Source organism: Pinus tabuliformis, chromosome 6, assembly GCF_031772625.1.
Source record: "Pinus tabuliformis cultivar Carrire ecotype Pingquan chromosome 6, CPIR1, whole genome shotgun sequence".
NCBI classification, from domain to species: domain Eukaryota; kingdom Viridiplantae; phylum Streptophyta; class Pinopsida; order Pinales; family Pinaceae; genus Pinus; species Pinus tabuliformis.
Window position 1 is genome coordinate 940537302 of NC_142292.1, and position 7180 is coordinate 940544481.

At 38.5% G+C, this 7180-nt stretch overlaps 1 pseudogene; it reads left to right on the top strand.

Moving 5' to 3' along the window:
• Window positions 1-247: 247 nt before the first annotated feature.
• LOC149262007 (3-oxo-Delta(4,5)-steroid 5-beta-reductase pseudogene) lies at window positions 248-1869 on the top strand (annotated as a pseudogene).
• The last annotated feature ends 5311 nt before the right edge of the window (window positions 1870-7180 follow it).

Sequence of the window (7180 nt, forward strand, 5' to 3'; positions counted from 1 at the left end):
TTGCAAAGGTCCAGGATGCATATATTGAGGTCACACAGATTGACTTGATCTACAGTACAAGGGTAGAGGATTCATCAACATTTTCTGTATGTATGGATCTATTAAAGGTAGATTATGAATACAGGCATATTTGTAGCACAAACCCATCTAAACCTGCCCTGATATACTTCTTGAGGATGCGAAAGTTCAATCAATGAATATATCGAGGTCACACAAATGGCCATGTAGTATATATTAGAATTCAGAAAGTGCAAACCTCTATGTGCTTAACAAACGTCTGTTTAGATGGGTTAAAAACTTAAATGATAAGCCTCTTGCTGCATGTTAGATTGCTGTTGTTGCTTCATTATATTGCGTTGTTACAATTGTTTTTTCGGTAACTGTTACCTTCTTAAATGCAGGGAAAATTTCAAACCAATGGTGAAAGTTCCGGTGAAAAATCTGAGAAACAGAAGGGAGTGGCACTGGTTATAGGGGTAACCGGAATTGTAGGTAATAGCTTGGCAGAAATATTGCCTTTATCTGACACTCCTGGTGGATCTTGGAAGGTTTATGGAGTTGCTAGAAGGCCTAAGCCAGATTGGTCTCCAGATAATCCAGTAGAATATATTCAATGTGATGTTTTAGATAGAGAGCTTACTTTAGAAAAGATCTCACCATTAAAGGATGTCACACATCTCTTCTGGGTTGTTTGGCTGAACAGAGAAACAGAGGAGCAGAACTGTGAGGACAATGGAAGAATGTTGAGTAATGTGTTAGATGCACTTCTGCCCAATGCTGAGAATTTACAGCACATATGTCTTCAGACTGGGGGGAAACACTACTCAGGGCCATTTGATAAAGTGGCCAGGAATCGCAATTTTCAGCCACATGATCCAGACTTTCATGAAGGGCTTCCTAGGTTAAATGTGCCCAATTTTTACTACACTCTGGAGGATGTTGTTTTTGAGTTTGCCAAGAAGAAAGAAGGATTAACTTGGTCCATTCACCGTCCGACAGTCATATTTGGTTTTTCTCCTTGGAGCTTGATGAACATTGTAGGCACACTGTGTGTTTATGCTACTATTTGCAAACATGAGGGGCTGCTTTTCAAATACCCCGGCAACAAAATTACATGGGAACAGTTCATGGATGCATCTGATGCAGATTTGATTGCAGAGCAAGAAATTTGGGCTGCCACAGACCCTTACACCAAGAACCAGGCCTTTAATTGTGCTAATGGAGATGTGTTTAAATGGAAACGCCTTTGGAGAATAATTGCAGAGAAATTCGATCTGGAGCCATTATCCTTTGACGGTGAAGGTTTCAGTCTGACTGAGGCTATGAAAGACAAAGGTCTGGTCTGGGATGCAATTGTCAGAGAAAATAAGCTCCGCCCAACAAAGATTGAAGAAGTTGGAAACTGGTGGTTTGCAGATTTGATGCTAAATAGGCCATTGGCATCTGTTCTTAGCATGAATAAGAGCAAAGAGTGTGGTTTCTTTGGGTTTCGAAACACAGAAACTTCTCTGGGACAGTGGAATGACAAAATCAAGACATTGAATATTGTTCCTTAGGTTTGATCAATCCATATGTCTTGAATTAAAACTAAGTGGAGTAGTTACTTCGTGGTTCATTCAGAGCTTGCTTTTGCAATTCAAGTATCAAATTGTCCTGTAGAGGATTCAGGATACTTATGCTGTATTCTGAAAGTTCTAGTTGGTGTTGATAATATTAGCTCACACTGCATAGATCTAGTGTAATGTGTTCTTGCCATGTCAATGTATAGTTTGTGAGACTACAATTTGTAATTTGCTTGATATTGGATGCTGTATAATTTTGCAATGGACTTACATGAAGAGCTGAATCTCCAGCCTAGTCTTTTATTCACTTTTTACTGCATCTATTTACTTCTAGTGCTAAAATGAAGGAACAACAATGTGACTCTTACAGCATTGGCTATAGATACCATCCTGATCTTTATCGAGTAGTGCAGGCTGTAAACATTGAGCCCATAGTGCAAGTTTAGGGTGAGGTATTGTGATGTTTCCATCCTCTTGATTGGGGAGCAGGTTAGACTCGTTAGAGTACCATTCAATGTCCTATCACAATCTTCTCAAACAGCAATTAGCTTTGGCTACAACTCAACTTATTTAATGTGTTCCTTAAAAATAAATTAAGTTGAAAGCTCAGCATTTTGGTCTTCCTGATATACTGGAGAGTTGGTCACCAACTTGTTTTGTTGGATATTATTATTGTTGGACCAGAAAATTATGCAACCCTGGGCTGGAACTTGGAAGTAGCTCGTTGGCCATCAACAGATGCCTGCATTTCTTCCCTGTTTTCTAACACCAAGTAGACATTCATAGGTATTCTTTGCAACTTTAATGATGTTTGTAGATCAGACCCAATTGATCATGTGAAACTAGACTCTGATCAGTCACCAGGGATGTTTTACCTGAATTCAGTATTTGGATCCTCTACTGTTCACACCTAGCAGTTCTTTGAAATAATCTGTTAAGCCCACTGTTCAATACCTTCATGACTGATAAATCACCTGACCATCGTAACAAAATCATGTAGAGCTTTCTTACTTGCCATAGCCCATTCTTTGTCTGTGTGAATTCTAGTCAATAATGCAGTCCAGGGCAAAAGAACAGGAGCTGTGGGAAAGAATAGGGTGCTAGATGGATTTATCATAAAATGATAGGGTGATGATATTTGTGTAACGAAATCTCAATCATGGGTTATGCCAATGTAGTGGGGCAAACCATTATCCAACATGCACTCTCCTAATGATTTCTTGCTTGGAAATGGGTGGAAGTTTGGAACCATGAACAAGCAGTCTCCATGGTGCCTGCTTGCCCTGTACTGGTAAGACATACTGCTATAGGCAACCTCCCTATTCATGGTTCCATCCATTTTGAGGTAGGATATTATGATGTGTCTCCATGGTGCTTAAGGTCTGCCTTACAGTGGTACTGGTAACACTTGCTATTATTATGGGCATCACCGAGATAACAATAAACTAAAAAGGGTCCAAACATTAATTTAGGTAACTGCACCCCAAAACTTGTGTCCAGATTGACAAAGGTTTTGATGTGAGAAATGCCATATAAACCTGTCTCACAATTACTATGCATGTGTAAGTTATGAATATCAAGCAACATCAGAAATCTCAGGCCCAGATAATGAGAGCACAAAAATTTATGCATCACTCAATGAATACATTATGTTGTAATCAAGAGCCATCTAAATTTGTTTATCAAAAGACATAACAACCATGACAGAAGCTTTTTACAAAACAGACAACATATTTCATATCTTCCACATAAACAGTCTTGGAAGAACTTTGAATGGCCAACAAATTGAATTCAAGTGACAAGATTGGATGTATTCTACAGAAGGCTTCTTATCTAATTTCAGAGTATGTTCACAAAATGTTCACTATATCCTGAAGACTTTTTACAAGAGAATCCCTAAGTGACTCAAGGACGGTATGAGTGGAGCTACATAACAGACTTAAGGCATGAGGAAGCAGTTACCATATTTAGGAATCCTAAATATGGCCTACATCTATTACATAACACGAACGCGCGCCGTAAATGAGCAGTTGCAGGGAGTCTAAATGCCTCTGCAACCTTCTCAAACCTGCTATCTTGCTTTCGATTAACCCTCTGGCGTATTGATTGTCATTGAATATGTTGCATTGGCTTCTCACACACTATTGCAAATATTATATCGCATAATCTCATCGAGATATTGCATCAGGCGACTAGTACTTCATCAACCATTCGAACAGAGATTGAGGATACTGCCCAGCAAGTCTTGGAGCAAATGAAATCTCCTAAAGTTACAGAAGAATATGATCTCCCTGGGCATGATTTATTTGACAAGAAGACCGAGGCAGATAATCTCAGGGTGCTGATGCAAAAATCACTTGGAAAAACTATTGAAAACTTTCTCAGGCAAGACTTGCAGCAGAAGGTAGCTGCAATACAGGAATCTCTCAAAAGAATTGAAGATGATATGTCTTGTGTGCCTTTTGAAGATTTTCTTGATACCTTAATCCCCCATGATTACACTGATCATGGTATCACGCAAAAGCACCTTCGGCAAGAGCTTTTATCAGCTTCGACCCCACAATATGTGCGAATATGGATGGATCGATTGACAGAGGGTGAGATCCAGATGGGAAAAGAACTGTATGGAACCCTGTGTGTCGATTGCCTTTTATTAGTGGACAAGGTCTTTACAGTTCTTGACGATGGAGAGAATCGAGGAGTGGTCTTATCGATAGATATAACCAGGTCACCTGATTTTGCTTATAATTATTCCACTCAATCACAACAGCACAAATTTCCTTGCAGATTGAAGCTGACCATCAGAAATCCTCATCTGGTGCGCACAAAGAATGGCTGCCTCTGCATTTGGATTGATAACCTAGGTTTCCTCGTCCCTGTGCCTTCCATTCCTCGAGCACCTGCTGTGGCTGATTTGTTAATGGAAGGAATAAGGGGTTCTGAAATTGGAGACATGGACACAGCTATTCACTTTTTCACTCGCGCCCTAAATTCACTTCGAAACACCTCTGATAATGATTCTGAAATTATAAAAGATTTGTTCGAATTGCATTTTCGTCGTGCAAATGCATACATCAAGAAAATGCGCTACACAAATGCTTTGGCAGATGCCCTGTTCCTGCAGAGAAATGGAGATGCCCGTCACCAGATCCTCATAGCTCAATTACTTGAGGTTACTGGGAATTATGAAAAAGCTTACCTGCTTTGGAAATTGCTATTTGACAAAGGTCATCTTGATTTAGATCGCCATCGTCCTGACATGGAGAGATGCAGAGATCTTTACATACTGAAACTCCGCCAGCGATTCAAGCGGTATCTTTCTATGCCGGAAATGGTGGCCGGGTCGAGCTTTGTAGGGCCGATCGAGATTAGGGTTTCAGATGAATCTTCCAAAAGCGAGCGGGGATTGTTTATTACACAAGATTGCATGGCAGGGGAACTGATTCTTGTGTGTGATCCAGTTGTGGACACAATGAAAGAAGATGAGATCCATCTCGGGCTGCATCGATTGGATGCCCCTACAGACGAAGAAGCTCAAGAATTATGTCACAAACTCGTGGTTGAGGTGAATCGATCCGAAGTTTTACGAAAACGAATCCGGTCTCTGTGAAGAGTCTCATTGCCAGCAGAAGAGTCTCATCGCCAGCAGACAGTTTTTGCGAAGAGTCTCATCGTCAGCAGAAGAGTCTCATCGTCGCCAGCAGGCAGTCTCTGCGAAGAGTCTCATCGCCAGCAGGCCAGGCCTGGCCTTTCATGGCCCATTACCATGGAAAAAACCATTTTTCTATGAAAAAAACAGATTAAACGAACGGCAGAAAACACTCCAATCATCTAACACACATAATCAATGGCTCAGGATCGCACACGTCACATTCTAGGGATGTCTTTCTCAGAGGGAACGCCTTACGGCGTAATTAGTGAGTGTTTAATTTTCACGATTAAAAAAAATAAAATATTGATGGAGCATGTTAGTTAAAAGAGGAGTCCTCGTGTATGGGAGGACGTGACTTTTAATTAGAGTTAGGGATTTTTTTTCTATTTTTTTTTGTGTTGGAAAACTAGTCTTAATTACGCGGTTAAACATACGGATAACAACCATACTTGACATATGGATTTTTGTGGGTTGCGATCTTGTTTGCAAGCTAGAGGACTGAAATTTTGAAGTTTCGAGGAGAAGTACAAACTGATCACAAATGACCACTCTGTAACATATCAGATAGTAAAAGAGCTTAATAAAGTGTTGGTAAATATGTATAGGCAGGCTACTCTGTAACACATCATATAGTTAAAACACTTAATGAAGGGTTGGTAAATATGTATGGGCAAGTATTCACTCGAAAAACCAATGCAAGTTTAGAAAATCACTCATTATGTATAATCACCCATCCTGTGCCTTAAATATTTGCTATGTCAAGTATTAATGAGTCAAGTTGTATATTTTGATAAACATAAATGTAAAAGTCATTTGCATAGGCTGGTAGAGAGTCGAGGGTGCAAGTTTATAAAATCACTCATTTAATATAATCCCCCATCCCATGTCTTAAATATTTAGTATTAATGAGTCAAAGTTGTATATTTTGATAAATATAAATGTAAAAGTCATTTTCATAGGTTGGTAGAGAGTGGTGTAAGTCTCACAGGTAAAGAGAAAATCGTGTAGCAAATTTTAGCGGTGGACAGAAAACTATAGTTCTACAATGTTTTAGTGTGTATTACTTCACAACCCCTAGTGAAATGTGAATCATGGTAAGAATTTTATTTACATGGAACTATAGTTCTACAATGTTTTAGTGTGTATTACTTCACAACCCCTAGTGAAATGTGAATCATGGTAAGAATTTTATTTACATGTTAAATGAGCTGCAATCTCACATGAATGTATTTTCATGCATTTGAAAAATAATATAAAGTCTTATTGTCTTGCTCTAAGATGTATTAATGATTCAATGTTGTATATTTTGATAAATATAAATGTAAAATTCTTTTCCATGGGCTGGTAGAGAGTGTGTAAGTGTGAGAGGTGAAGAGAAAATTGTGGAGCAAATTTTGGTGGGCATGTGAAAACAACCATTACTATGTTTTACTCTGTATTACTTCGCAGCCCCTAGTGAAATGGGAAACGTCTTAATGTATGTGTTTTCATGCATTAGAAATATAATCTAAAGTCTTATTGTGTTTCTCTAAGATTATACTCTAGCCCCTAGTGAAATGGGAAACGTCTTAATGTATGTGTTTTCATGCATTAGAAATATAATCTAAAGTCAGATTGTGGTTCTCTAAGATTACACTCTATTCTTTTTGTGAATAAATTACTGTGTTTTTTAAGCCTTTGTCCAATTATGATTTTCTTGCCCCAACTTGAGATTTTACCTGTTTTTTGTGAATAAATTACTGTGTTTTTTAAGCCTCTATTGGGATTTGCTTGCCACAACTAGAGAAACAACTTGAGATTTTACCTGTTTTTCGTGAATAAATTACTGTGTTTTTTAAGCCTCTATTGGGATTTGCTTGCCATAGCTGGAGATTTTACTATAAAGTTTCTAACATGGAAGTGTTTTTACAAAAGTTAAAAATGGTTTTGAAGGAAATTTTTTTGTGCATGTGAGAAAGTTTTTTTT